Source organism: Rhinoderma darwinii, chromosome 12, assembly GCF_050947455.1.
Source record: "Rhinoderma darwinii isolate aRhiDar2 chromosome 12, aRhiDar2.hap1, whole genome shotgun sequence".
In the NCBI taxonomy this organism is placed as follows: domain Eukaryota; kingdom Metazoa; phylum Chordata; class Amphibia; order Anura; family Rhinodermatidae; genus Rhinoderma; species Rhinoderma darwinii.
The window spans coordinates 56751569-56765023 of record NC_134698.1 but is presented as its reverse complement, the minus strand read 5'-3'; the positions used below and the strand labels follow the sequence as shown (position 1 = coordinate 56765023).

Below are 13455 nucleotides of genomic sequence, written 5' to 3'. Positions count from 1 at the left end.
AAAAATGTAGCTTGCCAAGAAAAGGAGTGGTACTGCAGATTATAGTTTGTCCTCTTAGTTTTTTATATATATATATATATATATATATATATATATATATATATACACATACACATATCTGAAATGGTTCAAATAGAGAGCCTGCAGTCATATTTCTTCTGTCTAGAAGGCAATTTGTGAAAACCCAGGAGTATAGCAATCTACATGGTAGTTTGTGGTAAGAAATGGTTAGTAGTAAAAGTGAGGCAATAGTGGCGGCGTTATAATATCTATCTTTGTTCAGGGGTCGGTCCTCTTACATCTTGCAGCATGAATACAATAAGGGTCATGTATACAAACTAATGCTGATGTAAAACCGTGATTTTGTCTAGCAACCGGTGAGATTGAAGTTAAAGAGGCTCTGTCACCAGATTATAAGTGCCCTGTCTCCTAAATAATGTGATCGGCGCTGTAATGTAGATATCAACAGTAGTTTTTATTTTGAAAAACGATAGTTTTTTAGCAAGTTATGAACAATTTTAGATTTATGCTAATTAGTTTCTGGGCGGTTTTTTACCAACTGGGCATTGTAAAGAGAAGTGTATGACGCTGACCAATCAGCGTCATACACTTATCTCCATTCATTTTTAGGTGTACTCGCAGCACCGCGTGATCTCGCGAGATCACGCTGTGCTGTCAAATACTTTCACATTAACTTTACCGAAGTGTCTTGAGAGTGAATAGACATTGCCTCCAGCCAGGATGCGATGTCTATTCACACTCCCGACACTTCGGTAAAGTTTCTGTGGTATTTACTCTCACAGCACAGCGTGATCTCGCAAGATCAGAATGTGTTGTCATTCATTTTCTAGCATTAACATGCAGCATTATAGTTCAAATTATTGGAATTCCTCGCTTTATGACCAAGAACAATACTGATAACAGTGCAGTTGGGGGAAATTAAATTCATCAAATTTGGCCAAGTTCAGTTCATTAAAGGGGTATTCCAAGAATTGACAATTATCACCTATCCACAAGATTCGTGATAATAGTCTGATCGAAGGGGGCCACAACGCTGGGACCCCCACTGATCACGAGAACGGGGGGTCTCAAACCTCTGTTCCTCCTAACTACTCGACTGTAGTGAGAAGGACATTGAATGGTGTGGCGGTCGAGCATGCGAGCTGCCACTCCATTCAAAGTCTACGGGTGTGGGTATGTGGACCCAAAGGGCTGTACCGCCGTAGCGGGATAGCAGTTGGCCACACAGTGTACCAAGTAAAGTCTATAGTCCAAGTATAAGGGTACCTGTGGTATTTCAGACAGTAGCAATGGTTAGGCTCGGATGGGACATTGGCAGCAGACATGATCGGTGGCACAACACGACTCCAACTCTCTAAGGTACAGGAACAAGGTAGCACAGGATACAAGTAGCAGGAACGGGAACACTGGGAAATGGAAAACACTAAGTGACTATTTGCAAGACTAACACAGGTAAACACAACAATGCTCAGGCCAATGAGTGAAGGGGCAGGGCCCTTCTTATACTCCAGGGTGATTAGATAACTCTAAACATGTGTGCGCGGACAGCCGGACGTTTTTACGGGCCGTTCTCCCATTATAAAGTATAGGAGCACGGTCCGTAAAATAATAAAATAGGACATGTCCTATTTTTTTTGGCAGGTTTCTACGGCACGGACACCCACCCGTACACATACGGGAAGGTGTCCGTCGGCCATAGAAATTAATGGGCCCGTAATTACGGACCGTAATTATAGTCTGTAATTACGGGCGATTTTACGGTCGTGTGCATGGGGCCTGGCTCTGACTAGAAGATGAGGCTACAGGAGACAAACAAAGTTCAACAGGTAACAAAAGTATATAACTCATTCGTTTATCTTAAGAGTTGCTCGTTAATATTAAAAGTAATTTAATTTATATCAAGATTTTCCATATATTTGTTCTAAGTTTCACTTTCTGTGCCATAAATGCCCTATCCTATTTCATGTTGGCTGGCACAGATTTTATAACGTTCCAGTTTTTTGCTCCTTGGGGAACTGGACTAATTTACGCTATTTCCACTACTATTTTAAAGCTGGCATTGGAGACATATAATTGCAAAGCTTGATTAATGGGAGGAGAACAGTTATTGAGTTTGCAGTAGCTCATTTAGGCTTAAGACACTTGGGAAAAGTTATATATTAAAGGATCTCATCATCATCTTCTGGAAACTGACAGGAGAGCGAAGAGAGCAATGCAGTTTGCGTACGTTGTCTTAAGTTGTCGGAGGTTTAAATAATGGAGACTGATCATGAAGTTGAATCTGTAGATCCAGGTGTAATGAATATTAATGTAATGCAGAGCCTGGACAGTAAGGTAAGTGGTGCTTTGTTCTGATTTACCTTTTTAAAAAAGCAAATTCAAGGGATTTTCTGGTTGAGATAGCCCATTTTCAAATACCATATTAGAGAACTAGCAATTGCAGAGCGTTTCACGCTCTGGAGGACCTATCATGTCTATGCATTAGCCCAATGATTTTAATGAGATCTGTGTAATGCTTTATTTCCCCTATGGTGGCACTGCAGGAAAATTACTACTTTTCCAGGTACTCCCACTGATTGCAGCTGATCACTGAGGGTCCAAGCAGATCGACATCCTGTAATCTGCTTGTGCTCAGGGGACCCTTCTAGCAAAAAGAGATTGTTTAAAGTAGACAATGGTTTTATCTAGTTAATTAAAAACCAAGGTTAATACTTTATTTTTTTCCCCACATTCAATGGTGATTTTTATAATTTGATATTCTGGGATTTTGGTACTGTGCATCATTTTTATAATAAGTGCACAGTAACATTAAAAAATATTTCGATTGATTCATTTTGTACTGATCTTGAGTGACATCGTATCTTCATATTCACAATTAACATCCAAAGTTTAAAATTCTGCTTGATTGCACTTGCTGCAGTACATTTCTCTGCGTGTTCCTGCTGGTTCAATAACTGTGCAGAACATACGCTGTTGTGTGTATTGTAAGTGATCGAATGTTTATACCAAGCATTGTACTGCGGTACAATGTCTAGAATCTGAATCTCCCATTACAAACTTCATCAGAGAACTGAGACGTCATAAACCTACCTATACCTGTTTAGAAAGGGGTTAACTCTTAATATTCATGCACAGGCAAAATGAGCAAAATTTAGAAAATAACTTTGGCAGTGAATGGACAAAAATACTCATCTTAAACAAGCAAAGTAAACTAAAGGACAAAAGTGTGGTTATAATTTAAAGGGGTATGCCCAACTTAAACATAAATGTCTGATAGATACCAATCACATTTGTGTAAAGGTTCAGATAGCACCAGATACGTGGAAGGGTGAGGTTTTGCACGGATAGGGGCCCAACCCAAACATAAATATAAAAGAGTATCCGGCACACCAATATAGAAAAAAAGGTATTTTTTTATTTTGTTTTTGTTTCTAATGCCAGTGGCAGAGTGCGACGTTTCGGTCTAGGTGACCTTCATCAGGCACTGAGCCGTGCTGGGCAACTGAATTGACGAGCGCTAGTGGTGCTGATAGCGGCTGTCCGCTGTATCATGGCGCTATGATACAGCGGCCAGCCGCTATCAGCACCACTAGCGCTCGTCAATTCAGTTGCCCAGCACGGCAACACCTAGACCGAAACGTCGCACTCTGCCACTGGCATTAGAAACAAAAACAAAATAAAAAAATACCTTTTTTTCTATATTGGTGTGCCGGATACTCTTTTATAGATACCAATCACAGCTCTGGGACCCCCACCTATCTCCAGAATGGGCCTCACAAGACCCCAATACCGCCTGGTGAGGTGGCCGCCGGCTGCTGCATCCAGAGCGTGAATGAATGAAAAGGTAATGGCATGTGCGCTGCTCTCTCCATTCATTTCTATGGGAATTATGGAAACAGACGAACAAGTGTGATTGCATCTTTCAGACATTTATGGGCCCACATCTATCAAACATTTATGGCACATCACGTAGATATGCTATAAATGTTTAAGTTAGGAACAGCCCTTTAAAATGAGTCTCCATCTTGGATAAACAATAAAAATAATACAAGTGAATTTTTGTATCTCTAATATGTTTTTTACTTTACCAGCAAGGGTAATCCATTACTAAACATGGGGAAGTTTATATACCTCCAGGCAGGGCCGATTCTAGCATTTCTGCTGCCTGATGCAAAAATTGAAATGGCGCCCCCCAGATCTAGATTGACATCCCTCTGGTTGTTCTACATCACTACCAGCCTCCTCCAACTCTTGCAGATGCGGCGTTGCCTTGTACACCACTGGCATGCGTGGTGCAGCGATGAAGCCAGACAGAGTACACCTCACTGGACGGTGTGTGTCCATGACGTACAAGGAATGGCGCATCCGAGAAAGTTGGAGGAGACTGGTAATGATGTAGAACAGCCAGGGGAATGTCAGACAAGCATAGAAAGGTGGGATTGGAGGCACGACTGTGACTCTTCAGAATAGCGGTACCACCCTATGACCCTTTATAGAGAGATTAGTGTACATTGTGCGCCATTTTAAAAGTTGATTTTATAGATTTTGCTGCATCTGGAAAAAACATACAGGGCAATGTTTGGAAATATTGTCAGGTCATGTATTACCGCATGGTGGTGGTTAACAGGGTTAAAACTATCTGACTGCTTCCCTTTAAATATACATTGAATTGCAACAATTTCATCTATCCTGCAATTTTATTATAAATATATCCTATATAATTACAGCACCAGAACAAAGCTCATACATATATACAATACCAGAACCAAGCTTAATGCATATATATACAGCACCAGAACAAAGCTCAGTACATAAATCCAGCACCAGAACCAAGGTCAGAGCATAAATACAGCTCCAGAACCAAGGTCAGTACATAAATACAGCTCCAGAACAAAGCATAGTAAATATATACAGCACCAGAACAAAGTTCAGTGCATAAATCAAGCACCAGAACAAAGCTCAGAGCATAAATACAGCTCCAGAACCAAGCTCAGAGCATAAATACTGCTCCAGAACCAAGCTCAGAGCATAAATACAGCTCTAGAACCAAGCTCAGAGCATAAATACAGCACCAGAACAAAGCTCAGTACATAAATACAGCACCAGAACAAAGCTCCGTACATAAATACAAGCACCAGAACCAAGCTCAGTACATAAATACAAGCACCAGAACCATGCTCAGTACATAAATACAAGCACCAGAACCAAGCTCAGTACATAAATACTAGCACCAGAACCAAGCTCAGTACATAAATACAAGCACCAGAACCAAGCTCAGTACATAAATACTAGCACCAGAACCAAGCTCAGTACATAAATATAGCAGCAGAACCAAGCTCAGTACGTATATACAGCAAGAGGAACCAAGCTCAGCACATAAATACAACACCAGAACCAAGCTCAGTACATAAATACAGCAGCAGAACCAAGCTTAGTACATACACACACACACACACACACACACACACACACACACACACACACACATATTATATATATATATATGTATATATACATACACACACACACACACACACACACACACACACATATTATATATATATATATGTATATATACATACACACACACACACACACAATATCAGAACCGAGCTCAGTACATATATAAAGTACCAGAACTAAGCTCAGTACATAAATACAACACCAGAACAAAGTTCAGTACATATATATATATATAGTACCGGAACAGAGCTCAGTACATAAATACAGCATCAGAACAACAATCAGTACATATATACAGCACCAGAACAAAGATCAGTGCATATATGCAGCACCAGAACAAAGTTTAGTTCCTAAATACAGCACCAGAACAAAGCTCAGTACATATATATAGTACCAGCACAAATACAGCTCAGTACAGAGATCATTTGCAAATTCAATGTAACCCCAGCAGTAAATAGTTTTTCTCTTTTCTACTCCATCCGGTCCAGACCACTATGATGACTTCTCCCGGCAACGGCCCATTTTTGCAGTTTGCCGCTCAGATGTCGTCAGCTTCTCACTTTGAATACATTTCTGCACCTATAAACAAAGATAAAATTCTTATAGTACCATACATTACACCCCTAAATATAATAGCACAATACACTGCGGCCCTAAATATAATAGCACCATACATTGCGCCCCTGAATATAATACCACCATACACTGTGTCCCTGATTAAAATAGCACCATACACTCTGTCCCACACACACAGTGCCCCCGCATAGAACCCCTGTAGATAGTGCCCCGCATAGAGCCCCTTGTAGACAGCGCTCATAGAGCCCCCTGTAGATAGTGCCCCAATACATAGTGCTCCCTATAGAGCCTCTTGTAGATAGTGCCCCCTTAGAGCCTTCTGTAGATAGTGCCCCCTCATAGAGCCTCCTGTAGATACTGCTCCACATAGAGCCCCCTGTAGATAGAGCCCTCATAGATCCCCTTGTAGATAATGGCCCGCATATATCCCCATGTAGATAGTGCCCCACATACAGCCCCCTGTAGATCGTGCTTCCCATAGAGCTTCCTGTAGATATTGCCCCCCCCCCAGAGTCCCCTGTATATAGGGTCCCCTGTAGATAATGCCACTCACACTGTTAACTAAAAAAAAAATACACTTTACAAACTCACCAAATCCCATTACCTCCAGCAATGAAGGCCTGCTCTCTTTCAAGCAGATCTGCTGGAGCTGAACGACGCGAGCGGTGCAATGACGTCATCGGGCCGCCTGCGTGATTGAAAAGCGCTGAATGCCAGGGCAAGGACAGGAACATCAGCAGAATATGGACACTGTTTACAGCTTGTATTCTGCTAAGAGGTTTTTTTCAATGGGGGGAAATTTAAAACTCCCCCGAGCTCTGCAGCCATATTGGATCACTCTAGCTTGTAAAAGGGTGGTTCTGGTAACATCCTTTTAATGCAATTGTATTAACTTGAAAATGGTTTCCATGGGATTTAAAGGTTCCCTCTATATGAAAGTTCACTATTTAGCCTGGACATGACCTTTTTTAACTCCCTTTTCACTGCCTCCCATAAACTTTTTTTCTTACGTCCTACACTACCGAGGGCATCATCATCACTCACTGGGGGGGAATATATCAAAAGGTTTACGCCAGTTTTCTGTCATAAAAAAGTTGCACATTTTGGCGCAAGCCATAGTTGCGCTACCATTTGCAACTTTTTACTTCTCTTGCCACTTTCTGAAAGTGGCAATAAAGTGGGTTGGGGTTTAGCCAAAAGTTGCTGGGCCTTTGCCGGAATTTACTATAATTTATGCTAGAAATTGGCATAAGTTATGACGAAAATCCAGACCAGCTCATTGCAGGTGTAGATTTGCATTAAAAGGTTGCTCTTATTAATAAATTTGGTGCATTTTTCACCTACGTAAATTAGTTTCCCCCATTGTGCTTGAACTTCCTGTTCAGCATCTCAAGGAGTTGTAACTGATTTCTCCTGCAATGATTTGACTTTTGTTTTGAGCCCAAAGCTCATTGACCTTCACGGCCAATGGGAACGGGGGAAGAGGATATTACTGTAAACTCATGATCTCTTTCTCATTTTGAAGATGGCTCAGGCTCTCCTCTCAGAACCTGACACGTAGACAGCAGCATTACCAACAGTGAGCCACAGGTGAATTTTCTCTGCCTAAATATCCTTATACTATCATGCACTTCCATAATGTATGGGAATATAGGAGATATTGTAGTTAAAGGGATCTTCCCATCTCAGACGTTTATGGCATATACACAGGATATGCCATAAATGTCTGATAGATGCAGACGTCACCTCTAGGACTCGTGTACTTCCTTCTGTCGCTGGGCTCTGGCCAGTTTCTGACGAGGTGGCTGAGTTTTCCAAAAACAACCGAGCACGTTTTGCTATGCTGTATCAGTGTAAATGCCATAAATGTCCAAGATGGGAATACCTCTTTAAAAAGTTAAATTTAAAAAAAAAATTATCTAAAGTAGAAGTCTCTTAATGGGCCAAAAAAAATGCTAAAAACAATTTGCATAAGTTAACTTAAAAAAAACCAAACAAATCCACCAAAAATTATAATAAACACATTTAATTTAAGGCGTTAGCCATTTTTAAGTTCTGTGAATAGATGATAAATGTCTGATTGCTTGGGTACCACTGCTGGAAACTCCACTAACCACTAGAAAGGAGGTCCTGAGCCCCCGTTCCTCCTAACTGCACGACCACAGTGAGAATTTTGGATGGAGCAGTAGTCACGCATGTGCCCTGCCTTTCCATTCTAGGTCAATGGGGCTGACGGAAACAGCCGAGAGCTGTACTCTGTATTTTGCAGGCTTTACTTTAATGTCAGAGTGTAATGTTGGTTTTAGAAAAGGTAAAAGCATTTAAAGTACCAGGGCTAATGTATTAATGTATAATAGGTGATCATCGAATAGCTCTTGTAGTACATACATAGGATATGGATGCATCAAGGCAATGATTTGTATTTGTGACTTATCTCAATAGATTAGATAAAAACCTTTTTACAGATGCATTCTGATATTCTGGCATTACTGGTGCCTCTTCTGGTGCCAGAAATTTAGGAGTGTATTATGATTTAGACGTTAAAACAGTGTTCCACCTATTTGTGTCTTTATTTTTTGGGTTTGTCCATGTTATATGTAAAGACGACCATATACATATTGTACGTCCAGAAGTTATAGGTTCTGATTCTTCACTACCATGCATGGTTTAGCCAAGTACCTCTGTGCCATTTATATCTGGGGAAACAAGAGCATCAAACAAGAAAATTCCATCCTAAGACATCCTTACTTCTCCAGATGGCAGCCTTTGGCCAGGCCCTGTAGATGGCAAATATTAGTCCTTCTAAACTGTTTTCCTTTTCTTCCCCGTTATACTCTTTAGTCACATATTTACTTCATATGACATAGCAGGTTATTCCCAACTCCATGGTATATAATTCAAGTCTCCTCTGAATTCAGATGGATTCAGTACAGGAGAGCCTAGCAGAGCTAGTGTTTCAGATTGTATTGTGAATACATAAGTTACAAGGAGTCCTCTGGGACTCCGCGTGCAGCAGTACCATACTTGGTTGGGCGCCGTATGAAGGAGATATTCTCCCCTAGCAGAATATCTCCGTAAAATGACACTTGATGAAATGTGCCACAAATTTTTGTTCTGTGGGATTCGTGCAGAATCCAACAGAAATAACGCTGTGTGCCTCATATGAAATCGGAGGCCTATGGTAATATAATAATGCCTCATACACCTCTATGGGGGGCCCATCATGCACCCATACAAAACGGGGCTTAAAAATGGCTTAGTGCATGAGGCCTAAAAGTTAAAATAAAAATAAACAGAGTAGATAACAAAATATTAACTTGCAAAGATGAATACCCCTTGTGATTTTTAGATTGTATTCTATATAAGTATCATAAAAACCACCTTAAAAAGTGTTCTCACAGAAAGCACAACTAGTGTCCAAATTCAATAATATATGAAAACCATGATCTTGTTGTCAAGCAATAGTTTTTCTGTACTTGATAATCGGGTTGTACTGCCAGTATGGTGTCGGCATTGTAAGTAGTATTATTTCGTAATATTGAACAGAACATTCTAGATTTCTCACTAGTACTTATTTATGTTTATTCTTGCCAAAAGTAAACTTGAACGCGAAGCCAAAATGCTAAAAATTACTGATTCCCAAATTCTAAACTGTTAGAAAAAGTCTCATACAAAAGGATCACAGGGCCACAAAGTTATTGAAAAATCTTGAGCCAGGTTTGCAAATGAAGTCTCCACAAAGACTCATACATTACTAATGGTGCATATAGCCTACACAAATGACCAATCCTGTTTAAATAGTGCTACATCGCTTGAGAACAATTTTACATTTACTCTATTAGCTTAGCCATAGATGGAACAATTGCTTTTGTCCAATTAGATCAAGATTCAATATAAACTTGCAATAATTGAAATCATACAAATGGAAGTGAATATGGAGTGAAAGTTTCAGTTAATTATATCATCTGATTCTTCAAAAAAATAGTTCTATATAAGGTCAGATTAAAGGGGAGATCTCATCTGGCCACGGGTCCAGCTTCAAAAACCCCCAGACGATCTGCTGTTATTACTACTAGATGCTGCGGCTGGCCATCTAAATGAATGTCCGAGAATGTAATACATGGATGTGCTGGGTCTGCCAGAATCAAGGCCGGTCTTTGTTATCTGTTTTTCCCACTGGAAAATCAAGCGGGTCCTTCTCTGTGATGCCAATTTGCCCTAATAGGGCATATGTTACAGGAGGGGATCCCACTTTTTCGGGTGTCCTCCATAACAGGCTCCATATGCTTAGTGTCCCATTTACTAACACAATCCATGGAAAACAGTATCCATATGTCCCACAGTACCATCCCTGTTATTTTGGAAGTCCAATTAGAAGTGTTACTCTATCATCCTGATCTTACTTATGCTTTTACATCGGAGGTGTCCTTGTTGGCATCACTCTGAGATCCCTAAAGAAATGTTTCAGTAAAATGTACTGCACACCTACAGTCTATGGAGTTTGTACTTGAGATGCCATCATTGGCAAAATGCAATGTAACACATTGTAAATCCCCTTTTATGATCTTAAAGAGGACCTGTCACTAGCTCCTACAAAGTAAGTTATTAGACTCACGTAATTGCCGCTGTGTCTGAGTCCAGCAGTGTTTGTTCCTTACTTCTGCGTCCCCCCGTTGCTGAGATATTGCCCCCTCTTTATTTTTTTGACAATATGTAAATGAACCGCTGGCTAGCCAAGTGGGTTTGGCCACCAGCAATTCTCAATAGGCGGAGCTAGCAGAGAGCCTCTGACGCTGACCTATCAGCGTGAGGTTGTTTCCACCAGACATTCCTAGGCCAGCGTCATTGCGTGCGTCTCACTTGGCTAGCTAGCGGTTGATTTACATATCTCAGCAACGGGGTGGGGGGGGGTACTTACAGACACAGCGGCAATTACGTAAGTCCAATAACTCACTTTGCAGGAACTGGTGACAGGTCCTCTTTAAGCACCAGTATTCTTTGATGTTATTGATTCAGTTTCTCATTAAAGAGGCTCTGTCACCAGATTATAACTTGACTATCTCCTACATAATCTGATTGGTGCTGTAATGTAGATAACAGCAGTGGTTTTTATTTTGAAAAACGATCATTTTTTAGCAAGTTATGAGCTAGTTTAGATTTATGCTAATGAGTTTCTCAGTGGACAACTGGGCGTTTTTGTAGCTTTTTACCAACTTGGTGTTGTGAAGAGGAGTGTATGACGCTGACCAATCAGTGACTAATCAGTGTCCTACACTTCTCATTGTTCCAGCCCAGCATGATCCACAGCACAGTGATTGTGCAGTGAAAGAAGCTGGGCTGGAACAATGAGTAGTGTATGACACTGATTGGTCACTGATTGGTCAGCCTCATACACTCCTCTGTACAATGCACAGTTGGTAAAAAGTAAAAAAAACACCCAGTTGTCCATTGAGGAACACATTAGCATAAATATAAAACTAGCTCATAACTTGCTCAAAAATGATCGTTTTTCAAAATAAAAACCACTGCTGTTATCTACATTACAGCGCTGATCAGATTATGTAGGAGACAGGGCACTTATAATCTGGTGACAGAGCCTCTTTAAACATAATGTGCAGTTCCATGAGGGAACGTGTAAACTCTACTTGGTTTGGTTGGCTTTCTTTTCTTGTGATTAAGGTAATGCTCACATTTGAAGATAGTTGCAGTTAATGAATACATATATACAGTATACATATATCAACGCAAAAAGCTTAGTATATTTTTAAATGCATCACATTTCTCATGTTGCACTAGTCTTGTGTTTTAGCCTGTGTCATCTATTACATCATAATAAAGCTGGCCATACACATTAAAGTAGTCTAAACACGCTGATTTTGACAGGATCAGCCAATGACTCTAATGTGTATGGAGGCAGCAGATAGCAGGGGATTGGTTAAAGAATGATTGCAACTTTTTGGACTACAACATGCCCGATCCTTTGTTCTACTGGGAGATAAGTTACTGCCAGAAGTGTCATGTCAGTGAGTTATCCCGCTCTTTCATTGAAATAAACATGCACGTTCAACTTAGTGTTCAGCCGACAGTTATTTAATGTGTATGGCCTGCTTTAGCCGAGTTCCTATAATGCACTGGGGCTGTTATGATGACCATACACATAAGTCAGTTGTTGGCTGAATACGGGAAAGTCAGACTGCCCCCATACAGATTAGATTGTCAACCAATGCAGCCGAAATAAATCAACAAAAGTTTGTTGTCGATGACCAGTTTACTCAGGATTCGTAAAGGGGGTTTTATACAGGACGATTATCTGGCAGACTAGCGTTAAAGAGGCTCTGTCACCAGATTATAAGTGCCCTATCTCCTACATAATCTGATTGGCGCTGTAATGTAGATAACAGAAGTGGTTTTTATTTTGAAAAACGATCATTTTTAAGCAAGTTATGAGCTAGTTTAGATTTATGCTAATGACTTTCTTAATAGACAACTGGGCGTGTTTTTACTTTTTACCAACTGGGCGGTGTGAAGAGAAGTGTATGACAAGGACCAATCAGTGACCAATCAGTGTCATACACTACTCATTGTTCCAGCCCAGCTTCTTTCACTGCACAATCACACTGTGCTGTGACTCATGCTGGCGTTTGAACAATGAGAAGTGTATGACGCTTATTGGTCCTTGTCATACACTTCTCTTCACAGTGTGGTAAAAAGTAAAACCACACCCAGTTGTCTATTAAGAAAGTCATTAGCATAAATTTAAAATTGCTAATAACTTGCTCAAAAAGGATTGTTTTTCAAAATAAAAACCACTGTTGTTATCTACATTACAGCGCCGATCAGATTATGTAAGAGATAGGGCACTAATAATCTGGTGACAGAGCCTCTTTAATATAACGCTCGTTGCCGATAATTGCCCTGTGTAAACAGGGGAATGATCAGCAGATGAACGTGCAAAAAATGTCCTGGTAGACAGCTGCGTTGACTCTGGAGTTGATACAACACAGTGGACCAACACTGTTGTTCAGTGGTCCGAAGTCCAATTTTCAGATGAAAGTAAATTTTGCATTTCATTTGAAAATCAAGGTCCAAGAGTCTGGAGGAAGAGGGGAGAGGCTCAATCCAAGTTGCTTGCGGTCCAGTGTGAAGTTTCCACAGTCAGTAATGGTTTAGGGAGCCATGTCATCTGCTGGTGTTGGTTCACAGTCTTATATTAAGTCCAGACTCAACGCAGCCGTCTACCAGGAAATTTTCGAGTACTTCATGCTTTCCTCTGTTGGCAAGCTTTATGAAGATGCTGATTTCATTTTCCAGCAGGACTTGGCACCTGCCCACACTGCCAAAAGTACCAATACCTGGTTTAATAACCACAGTATCACTGTGCTTGATTGACCGGCA

General features: G+C 40.6%; 1 protein-coding gene and 1 long non-coding RNA gene across 2 annotated transcripts in view; one reads left to right on the top strand and one right to left on the bottom strand.

Moving 5' to 3' along the window:
• Window positions 1-13455, top strand: part of ITPKA (inositol-trisphosphate 3-kinase A) — a 128190-nt gene that overhangs the window by 64395 nt on the left and 50340 nt on the right. The window lies entirely within an intron of this gene.
• The window catches only part of LOC142664551 (uncharacterized), a 186220-nt gene continuing 173677 nt past the window's right edge, over window positions 913-13455 (bottom strand). The window contains exon 12 of the long non-coding RNA XR_012851314.1: window positions 913-1427. This is a non-coding gene — a long non-coding RNA (uncharacterized LOC142664551). The remainder of the gene's footprint in view (window positions 1428-13455) is intronic.